Source organism: Mirounga leonina, unplaced genomic scaffold, assembly GCF_011800145.1.
Source record: "Mirounga leonina isolate KUSES-001 unplaced genomic scaffold, KU_Mleo_1.0 Mir_154, whole genome shotgun sequence".
Lineage (NCBI taxonomy): Eukaryota > Metazoa > Chordata > Mammalia > Carnivora > Phocidae > Mirounga > Mirounga leonina.
Window position 1 is genome coordinate 52,598,982 of NW_023270389.1, and position 10,906 is coordinate 52,609,887.

Consider the following 10,906-nt stretch of genomic DNA (forward strand, 5'->3'; position numbering starts at 1 on the left):
TTCCTTCCTTCCTTCCTTCCTTCCTTCCTTCCTTCCTTCCTTCCTTCTTTCTTTCTTTCTTTCTTTCTTTCTTTCTTTCTTTCCTTCTTTCTTTCTTTTTTCTTCCCTTCCTTCCTTCCTTCCTTCCTTCCTTCCCTCTTTCTCTCTTTCTCTCTTTGTATTTTTAAGTAATCTGTACACCCATCATGGGGCTTGAACTCACAACCCCAAGAGTAAGAGTTGCATGCTTCACCAACTGAGCCAGCCAGGCACTCCTGGGTTTCTTAGGGATATTTTTCCTTGCTTTTTGCCAGAATGTTTTGACCTTTTTCCCTTTTCTGAAAAATGAAGACTTTACTAATTTTTGCTTGCTAATAAATTCTGTAATCATATTAACAGATTTTCATGGAAATAATTTACCTGTATCTCCTCCAAACCTTCTGAGGTATGGCAGTTTTATATCTACCTAAAGTGTTGCTATAGCCATACTGTTTCACACAATTTAGCATCTGCTTCTGTTTTTTTCACTCTGGAATGTCCTTCCCTTCAAATAGTTAAGCAAATATTGAGTTCCTCCCCCTTTTAACCTGTGTCCCTTTGGTGGCAATGTGGTACTGTCCAATAGTGAGTGAGGGGTGGGGAATTTGGCATGGAGTATGATAAAAAGATGAGACATAGATCCTGCCTTTAAAGGGCTTACAGTCTAGAGATAGAAGCAAAAAACAAGATAGGAAAAATTATGAGATAGACTAAAATGAGAGCTAACTCAAATTACAATCATGTAATGGTTGAGAGAGCAATCAGTTCTATTTGGGGGAATCAGAAGTCAGAAGTTTCACAAAAGAGTATTCGAGTAAGCTTTGAAGAACGAGTAGAATTTTGGAAGATGGCAATGCAGAGAGGGCATCTTAGGTTGAGGAAACATAATAGAGAAATTCTCTGTCAACATTCATATAATAAATACTTATTGAGTACCTCTATGTGCTAAATACTGTCCTAGGACCTGAGAATATATACACAATTTGGCACAAAACAGAATCTTTATGTTCCTCAGTTTACTTTCCAGTAGGAAGACCCAGAAACTATATCTGTCAAAATCTATAAATCTATAGAGAGCTTTCGAGAAAAGTAGAACGGCAAGGGGGTTATGAAATCGCCGGCAAGGGGGTTTTGAAGTTGCCAGTAAGTGAATGAGTGAGTGTGTGTTCCTTTATAGAGGGCAAACAGGAAAGGCCTCTCTGATAAGCTAATGTCTGAGCAGACAGACAGCTGAGGAACTGAGAGTGAGCCATGTTGACAGGTGGGGATGTTGCTCTGTAAATAATGGGTAGACTCTCTGGATGAATGTTGGAAGGGATAAAGCTAGAAAGGTAGTTTGTGGCTAGGTGGATGTTGGAGGGCTCTGTGTTTTATTCAGTAGTCAGTAGGGAGTCATTTAGAGAGTTTTGAGGAGAAGAGTGACATAATGATAAACTTACCGAGTGCTTTACTATGTCCCAGGCACTGTGCCAAGATACTTGCATGCATTATACTACATTTTGTTTAGTCCTTACAGTTATATGAGGACTGTACTACAATACTTCCATTTTATAGATGAAACCTAGAGAGGTTAAGGTATTACTGTGGTCTAAGTGTTTGTGTCTTCCTACCCCCAATTCATATGTTGAATACTAATGCCCAGTGTGATAGTTTTAGGAGGTGTAGGGCCTTTGGGAGGTGCTTAGGAAATGAGGGTGGAACCCTTACAAATAAGATTAGTGTCCTTATAAGAGTTCTCACAGAGCTCCCTAGCCCCTTCCACCATGTGAAGGCATAGTGAGAATATGCCAGCTATGAAGAAGGAGGGTCTCATCAGACCACAACCATGTTGGTGCCTTGATCTTGGACTTTTCAGTCTCCAGAACCGTGAGAAATGAATTTCTGTTGTTTATAATCTACCCAGTCGGTGATGTTTTGCTATAGCAGCCTGAATGCATTACACAGGTATGGTGGCATTAGGAGGATGCTTGCAATAAACTCCTTTCTCTACCAAGCCACCCCTAATAAACATGTGCTCTCAGTAAAATCAGTGTGCTTATCATACAAATGCAGTTTCATGACAAGTTCTTTAGTCCCATCTTCTGACTAATTCCTCCATCCTGTATTGGAATTCTGGAACTACCATTGACTCCAGGTTACCCAAATAGTGTAGCCAAAACCTAAACCTTGGATTCCAGTTTAGGGAATTAATTTTGCTTGCAGCGTGAATGATAGGTTTGAATCTGCGAAGGGCTGGAAGCAAGAATACTAGTTAACTGGTCCCTATACGTTAATACAATTCCTGGAGCACCTGGGTGACTCCGTTGGTTGAGCGTCCAACTCTTGATCTTGGCTCGGGTCTTGATCTCAGGGTTGTGCGTTTGAGCCCTGTGTTGAGTCCAGCAAACAAACAAACCAAAAAACCCTAAAAACTATTCCAGACATGGGTCTGAATTTGACCTCTTTTATTATGTCCACTTTACAGATAGACAAATGAGGCTTAGGAGATTGTTAGTTACTACAGATGACACAGCTGAGTGTTACAGTGATTTTTTTTAAAGTTTCTGTTTCAATTCCAGTTAGTTACCATACAGTGTAATATTAGTTTCAGATGTACAATTTAGTGATTCAACACTCCACACAGCACCCAGGGCTCATCACAACAAGCGCCCTCCTCAGTCGCCATCACCTATTTCACCCAACCCCCTACCCGACTCCCCTCTGGTAACCATCAGTTTGTTCTCTATAGTTAAGAGTCTGTTTCTTGGTGTGCCTCTCTCTCTCTCTTTTCCCCCTTTGCTCATTTGTTTTGTTTCTTAAATTCCACATAGGAGCAAAATCATATGGTATTTGTCTTTTTCTAATTGACTTATTTTGCTTAGCATAATACTCTCTCTAGCTCCATCCACATCCTTGCAAATGGCAAGATTGCATTCCTTTTTAAGGTTAAGTAATATTCCAATTTATATATATACCTTAAGTAATATTCCATTTTATATATATACCACATCAATATAGATGGGCACTTGGGCTGTTTCTGTAGTTTGGCTATTGTAGATAATGCTGCTGTAAACATTGGTGTCCATGTACCCCTTTGAATTGGTATTATTGTATTCTTTGGGTAAATACTGCAATTGCTGAATTGTAGAGTGGTTCTGTGTTTGACTTTTGAGGAACCACCATACTGTTTTCCACAGTGGCTGCACCAGTTTGCCTTCCCACCAGCAGTGCAAGAGGGTTCCCTTTCTCCACATCCTCACCAATACCTGTTGTTTCTTGTATTTTTTATTTTAGCTCTTCTGACAGATGTGAGGTGAAATCACATTGTAGTTTTGATTTGTATTTCTCTGATGATGAGTAATGTGGAGCATCTTTTCATGTCTGTTGGCCAGCTGATGTCTTTAGAAAAATGTCTATCCATGTTTTTTACCCGTTTTTTAGTTGGATTATTTGTTTTTTGGATGTTGAATTGTATAGGTTCTTTATCAGAGATGTCATTTGCAAATATCTTCCCCCATTCCACAAGTTGCCTTTTAGTTTTGTTGTTTGTTTCCTTCTCTGTGCAGAAGCTTTTTATTTTGATGAAGTCCCGATCCTTTATTTTTGCTCTTGTTTTCCTTGCCTCCAGAGACATATCTAGAAAGAAGCTGCTATTGCCAATGTCAAAGAGGTTACTGCCTGTGTTCTCCACTAGGACTTTTTAGTAGTTTCCTGTCTCACATTTAGGTCTTTTATCCATTTTGAAGTTATTTTTGTGTAGGGTGTAAGAAAGTGGTCCAGTTTCATTCTTTTGCATGTTGCTCTCCAGTTTTCCCAACACCATTTGTTGAAGAGACTCTTTTCCATTGGCTCTTTATTGAAGATTAATTGACCATATAGTTGTGGGTTCATTTATGGGTTCTCTATTCTGTTCCATTGGTCTATGTGTCTATTTTTGTGCTGTTTACTGTTTTGATCACTACAGCTTTGTAATATAACCTGAACTCCAGAATTGTGATGCCTCCAGCTTTGCTTTTCTTTTTCAAGGTTGCTTTGGCTATTTGGGGTCTTTCATGGTTCTATACAAATTTTAGGATTGGTTGTTCTAGCTCTGTGAAAAATGCTGTTGGTATTTTGATAGGGATTGCATTAAATGTGTAGATCACTTTGGGTAGTATAGACATTTTAACAATATTTGTCCTTCTAATCCATGGATGTTTTCCATTTCTCTGTGTTTTATCTTCGTCTCTTTCATCAGTGTTTTATAGTTTTCAGAGTACTGGTCTTTCACCTCTTTGGTTAGGTTTATTCCTAAGTATTTTATGGTTTTTAGTACAGTTGTAAATGGGATTAATGCCCTAATTTGTCTTTCTGCTGCTTCATTATTGGTGTATAGAAATACAACATATTTCTGTATGTTGTTTTTGTATCCTGTGACTTTACAGAATTCGTGTATCAGTTCTACAGGTTTTTGGTGCAGTCTTTTGGGTTTTCTATATAGAGTATCATGTCATCTGCAAATAGTGAAAATTTGACTTCTATGCCAATTTGGATGCCTTTTACTTCTTTTTATTGTCTGATTGCTGTGGCTAGGACTTCCAGTACTATGTTGAATACCAGTGGTGAGAGTAGACATCCCTGTCTTGTTCCTGACCATAGAGGAAAAGCTCTGTTTTTTTTCCCATTGAGAATGATATTAGTTGTGGTTTTTCATATATGGACTTTATTATGCTGAGATACATTCCCTCTAACCCTACTTTGTTGAGAGTTTTTATCATGAATGGATGTTGTACTTTGTCAAATGCTTTTTCTGCATCTATTGAAAGGGTCATATGGTTCTTATCCTTTCTTTTATTAATGTGGTGTATCACATTGATTGATTTGCGAATATTGAACTACCCTTGCAGCCCAGGAATAAATCCCACTTGATTTGTTCACAGACGAATTCTACCAAACATTTAAAGAAGAGCTAATACTTATTCTTCTCAAACTATTCCAAAAAATAGAAAAGGAAGGAAAACTTCCAAATTCATTCTATGAGGCCATGATTGGTGAATGATTCTTTTAATCCTTTGGGTTCTGTTTGCTATTAAGAATTTTTGTATCCATGTTCATCGGGGATATTGGCCTGTAGTTTTCTTTTTAGGGGAGTCTTTTTCTGGTTTTGGTATCAGGGTAATGCTGGCCTCATAGAATGAATTCCAAAACTATTTTTTGGAATAGTTTGAGAAGAATAGGTATTAACTCTTCTTTAATTATTTGGTAGAATTTGTCTGTGAAGCCATCTGGCCCTGGACTTTGGTTTGTTGGGAGATTTTTATTACTGATTCATTTTCTTTGCTGGTTATCAGTCCGTTCAAGTTTTCTGTTTCTTCCTGTTTCAGTTTTGGTAGTTTATACATTTCTAGGAATTTATCCATTTCTTCTAGGTTGTCCAGTTTTTTGGCATATAGTTTTTCATAATCTTCTCTTATGATTGTTTGCATTTCTGTGGTGTTCGTTGTTATTTCTCTTCTCTTGTTCATGATTTTATTTATTTGGGTCCTTTTTATTTTCTTTTTGGTAAGTGTGGCTAGGGGTTTATCAATTTAATTAATTCTTTCAAAGAACCAACTCCTGGTTTCATTGATCTGTTCCATTGTTCTTTTAGTTTCTGTATCATTTATTTCTGCTCTAATCTTTATTATTTCCTTCCTTCTTTTGGTTTTAGGCTTTTTCCTTGTTCTTTCTCTAGCTCCTTTAGGTGTAAGGTTAGGTTGTTTACTTGAGATTTTTCTTGCTTCCTGAGCTAGGCCTGTATTGCTATGTACTTCCCTCTTGTGACCACTTTTGCTGCATCCCAAGTGTTTTGGACCATTTTGCTTTCATTTTCATTTGTTTCTATGTTTTTTTAATTTCTTCTTTGATTTCCTGGCTGACCCATTCATTGTTTTGTAGCATGTTGTTTAAGCTCCATGTATTTGTGGACTTTTCAAATTTTTTTTGTGTGTGGTTGACTTCAACATTGTAGTCAGAAAATATGCATGGTATGATCTCAATCTTTCTGTACTTGTTGAGGCCTGATTCATGACTTAGTATGTGATCTATTCTTTTTTTTTTTAAAGATTTTATTTATTTATTTGAAAGATAGAGACATAGCAAGAGAGGGAACACAAGCAGGGGGAGTGGGAGAGAGAGAAGCAGGCTTCCCGCCGAGCAGGGAGCCCAATGTGGGGCTCGATCCCAGGACCCTGAGACCATGACCTGAGCCGAAGGTAGACGCTTAACCAACTGAGCCACCCAGGTGCCCCAGTATGTGATCTATTCTTGAGACTGTCCCATGTGCACTTGAAAAGAATATGTATTCTGCTGTTTTAGGATGGCAAGTTCTGAATATGTCTATTAAGTCCATGTGATCCAGTGTGTCATTCAAAGCCATTATTTCCATCAATCAAAGAAAGACATGTATCATATGACCTCACTGATATGAGGAATTCTTAATATCAGGAAACAAACTGAGGGTTGCTGGAGTGGTGGGGGGTGGGAGGGATGGGGGGGTGGCTAGGTGATAGACATTGGGGAGGGTATGTGCTATGGTGAGCTCTGTGAACTGTGTAAGACTGTTGAGTCACAGACCTGAACCTCTGAAACAAATAATACATTATATGTTAAAAAAAGAAGAAGAAGAAGAAGATAGCAAGAAGGGAAAAATGAAGGGGGGGGGAATTGAAGGGGGAGACGAACCATGAGAGACTATGGACTCTGAGAAACAAACTGAGGGTTCTAGAGGGGAGGGGGGTGGGAGGATGGGTTAGCCTGGTGATGGGTATTAAAGAGGGCATGTACTGAATGGAGCACTGGGTCTTATACTCAAACAATGAATCATGGAACACTACATCAAAAACTAATGATGTAATGTATGGTGATTAACATACATAATAAAAAAAAAAGCCATTATTTCCTTGTTGATTTTCTGTTTAGATGATATGTGCATTGATATAAGTGGGGTGTTAAAGTCCTCTACTATTACTGTGTTTTATCAATTAGTTCCTTTATGTTTTTTATTATATATTTGGGTGCTCCCATCCTGGATGCATAAATATTTATAATTATTAGTTGGATTATCCCCTTTTTTATGCTATAGTGTCCTTCTTTATCTCTTGTTACAGTCTTCATTTTATTTATTTATTTATTTAATTTTTTATTATGTTAATCCCATTAGTTTTAGATGTAGTGTTCCATGATTCATTGTTTGTGCATAACACCCAGTGCTCCATGCAGAACGTGCCCTCTTTAATACCCATCACCAGGCTAACCCATCCTCCCACCCCCCCTCCCCTCTAGAACCCTCAGTTTGTTTTTCAGAGTCCATCGTCTCTCATGATTCGTCTACCCCTCCGATTCCCCCTGCTTCATTCTTCCCGTCCTGCTATCTTCTTCTTCTTTTTTTTTCTTAACATATATTGCATTATTCGTTTCAGAGATACAGTTCTGAGATTCAACAGTCTTGCACAATTCACAGCGCTTACCAGAGCACATACCCTCCCCAGTGTTTATCACCTGGCCACCCCATCCCTCCCACCCCACCCCCCACTCCAGCAACCCTCAGTTTGTTTCCTGAGATTAAGAATTCCTCATATCAGTGAGGTCATATGATACATGTGTTTCTCTGATTGACTTATTTCGCTCAGCATAATACTCTCCAGTTCCATCCACATCATTGCAAATGGCAAGATCTCATTCCTTTTGATGGCTGCATAATATTCCATTGTGTATATATATATATATATATATATATATATATATATACCACCTCTTCTTTATCCATTCATCTGTCAGTGGACATCTTGGCTCTTTCCACAGTTTGGCTATTGTGGACATTGCTGCTATAAACATCGGGGTGCACGTACCCTTTCAGATCCCTACTTTTGTATCTTTGGGGTAAATACCCAGTAGTGCAATTGCTGGATCATATGGTAGCTTTATTTTAAACTTTTTGAGGAACCTCCATACTGTTTTCCAGAGTGGCTGCACCAGCTTGCATTCCCACCAACAGTGTAGGAGGGTTCCCCTTTCTCTGCATCCCCGCCAACATCTGTCGTTTCCTGACTTGTTAATTTTAGCCATTCTGACTGGTATGAGGTGGTATCTCATTGAGGTTTTGATTTGGATTTCCCTGATGCCGAGTGATGTTGAGCACTTTTTCATGTGTCTCTTGGCCATTTGGATGTCTTCTTTGCAGAAATGTCTGTTCATGTCTTCTGCCCATTTCTTGACTGGATTCTTTGTTCTTTGGGTGTTGAGTTTGATAAGTTCTTTATAGATTTTGGATACTAGCCCTTTATCTGATATGTCATTTGCAAATATCTTCTCCCATTCTGCTGGTTGTCTTTTGGTTTTGTTGACTGTTTCTTTTGCTGTGCAAAAGCTTTTTATCTTGATGAAGTCCCAATAGTTCATTTTTGCCCTTGCTTCCCTTGCCTTTGGCGATGTTTCTAGGAAGAAGTTGCTGCAGCTGAGGTCGAAGAGGTTGCTGCCTGTGTTCTCCTTTAGGATTTTGATGGACTCCTGTCTCACATTGAGGTCTTTCAACCATTTGGAGTCTATTTTTGTGTGTAGTGTAAGGAAACGGTCCAGTTTCATTCTTCTGCATGTGGCTGTCCAATTTTCCTAACACTATTTGTTGAAGAGACTGTCTTTGTTCCATTGGACATTCTTTCCTGGTTTCTCAAAGATTAGTTGACCATAGGGTTGAGGGTCTACTTCTGGGCTCTCTATTTTGTTCCATTGACCTATGTGTCTGTTTTTGTGCCAGTACCATACTGTCTTGATGATGACAGCTTTGTAATAGAGCTGGAAGTCCGGAATTGTGATGCCACCAGCTTTGCTTTTCTTTTTCAACATTCCTCTGGCTATTTGGGGTCTTTTCTGGTTCCATATAGATTTTAGGATTATTTGTTCCATTTCTTTGAAAAAAGTGGATGGTATTTCAATGGGGATTGCATTGAATGTGTAGATTGCTCTAGGTAGCATTGACATCTTCACAATATTTGTTCTTCCAGTGTATGAGCATGGAATGTTTTTCCATTTCTTTGTATCTTCCTCTATTTCTTTCATGAGTAGTTTATAGTTTTCTGAGTACAGATCCTTTGCCTCTTTGGTTAGATTTATTCCTAGGTATCTTATGTTTTTGGGTGCAATTGTAAATGGGATTGACTCCTTAATTTCTCTTTCTTCTGTCTTGTTGTTGGTGTATAGGAATGCCACTGATTTCTGTGCATTGATTTTATATCCTGCCACTTGACTGAATTCCTGTATGAGTTCTAGCAGTTTTGGGGTGGAGTCTTTGGGGTTTTCCACATAAAGTATCATATCATCTGCAAAGAGTGAGAGTTTGACTTCTTCTTTGCCGATTTGGATGCCTTTGATTTCTTTTTGTTGTCTGATTGCTGTGGCTAGGACTTCTAATACTATGTTGAATAGCAGTGGTGATAGTGGACATCCCTGCCACGTTCCTGACCTTAGGGGGAAAGCTCTCAGTTTTTCTCCATTGAGAATGATATTTGCTGTAGGTTTTTCATAGATGGCTTTTATGATATTGAGGTATGTACCCTCTATGCCTATACTCTGAAGAGTTTTGATCAAGAAAGGATGCTTACAGTTTCATTTTAAAGTCAAGTTTTCTCATATAAGAATTGCTACTCAGGTGTTCTTTTGACATCCATTAGTATGATAAATGGTTCTTTATCCCCTCACTTTCAGTCTGCAGGTGTGAAATGAGTTTCATGTAAGCAGCATATAGATGAGTCTTGGTTTTTTTTTTTATCCAGTCTGGTACCCTGTGTTTTTTTATTGGAACATTTAGTCCATTTACATTCAGAGTAATTATTGATAGATATGTACTTAGTGCCATTTTATTACTTGTTTTGTCATTGTTTCTGGTGATGTTCTCTGTTCCTTTCTTATTTGTGTCACTTTTGGTCTTTCCTTTCTACTCAAGGCGTCCCTTTTAATATTTCTTTCAGGACTGGTTTAGTTTTTGTTTGTCTGGGAAACTCTTTTTCTCTCCTTCTCGTCTGAATGATAGCCTTGCTGGATAGAATATTCTTGGCTGCACATTTTTCCCATTTAGCACAAAAGAAGTTAAGGACTTCTTTTGTCTTTCTGCTTTTAAGATTTTTTCTTTATGACTATATTTTGCAAATTTAGTTACAATATTTTTGGTGTTGGCCTGCTTTGGTTGATTTTTTTTTTTTTCCTTTGGTTGATTTTGATGGGAATTCTCTGTGCCTCCTGGATCTGGATGTTTGTTTCCTTCTCCAGATTAGGGAAGTTTTTTGCTATTATTTTTTCAAATAATTTTTCTGCTCCCTTTTCTCTTTTCTTCTTCTGGGACTCCTATAATACAAATGTTATTACTTTTGATGAAGTCACTCAGTTCCATAAGATGAAGTCTATTCTAATGTTCCATAATTCTTCTCTCTTTTGTTCAGCTTCCTTATTTTCCATTATTTTGTCTTCTATATCAATAATTCATTCGTCGTTTTCTTTCAGCCTGCTGTTCATTGCCTCAAACCTGTTTTTAATCTCACTTATTACATTTTTCACTTCTGACAGATTCTTTTTAACTCTCTTATTTCTGTGTTATGGGTCTCCCTGAAGTTTTCCATTCTTTTCTCAAGTCCAGTGAGTATCTTTATGATGCTTTAAATTCTCCATCAGGCATGTTACTTATATTTGTTTCACTCAGATCTCTGGCTATGACCTTATCTTGTTCTTTCATGTGGGATGAATTCTTCCATCTTGGCACTTTGTCTAAGTCTCCGTCTCCTCCTCCTCCCCCTCCTCCCCCTCCTCCCCCCTCCCCCTCTTCCTCCTCCTCCTCCTTCTTCTTCTTCTTTCTCCTTCTTCTTCTTCTTCTTCTTCTTCTTCTTCTTCTTCTTCTTCTTCT

General features: G+C 38.2%; 1 protein-coding gene across 1 annotated transcript in view; it reads left to right on the forward strand.

Annotated features, from left to right (window-relative positions):
* The window catches only part of ANKRD45 (ankyrin repeat domain 45), a 45,463-nt gene that overhangs the window by 24,151 nt on the left and 10,406 nt on the right, over nucleotides 1-10,906 (forward strand). The gene's annotated exons all lie outside the window — the stretch shown is intronic.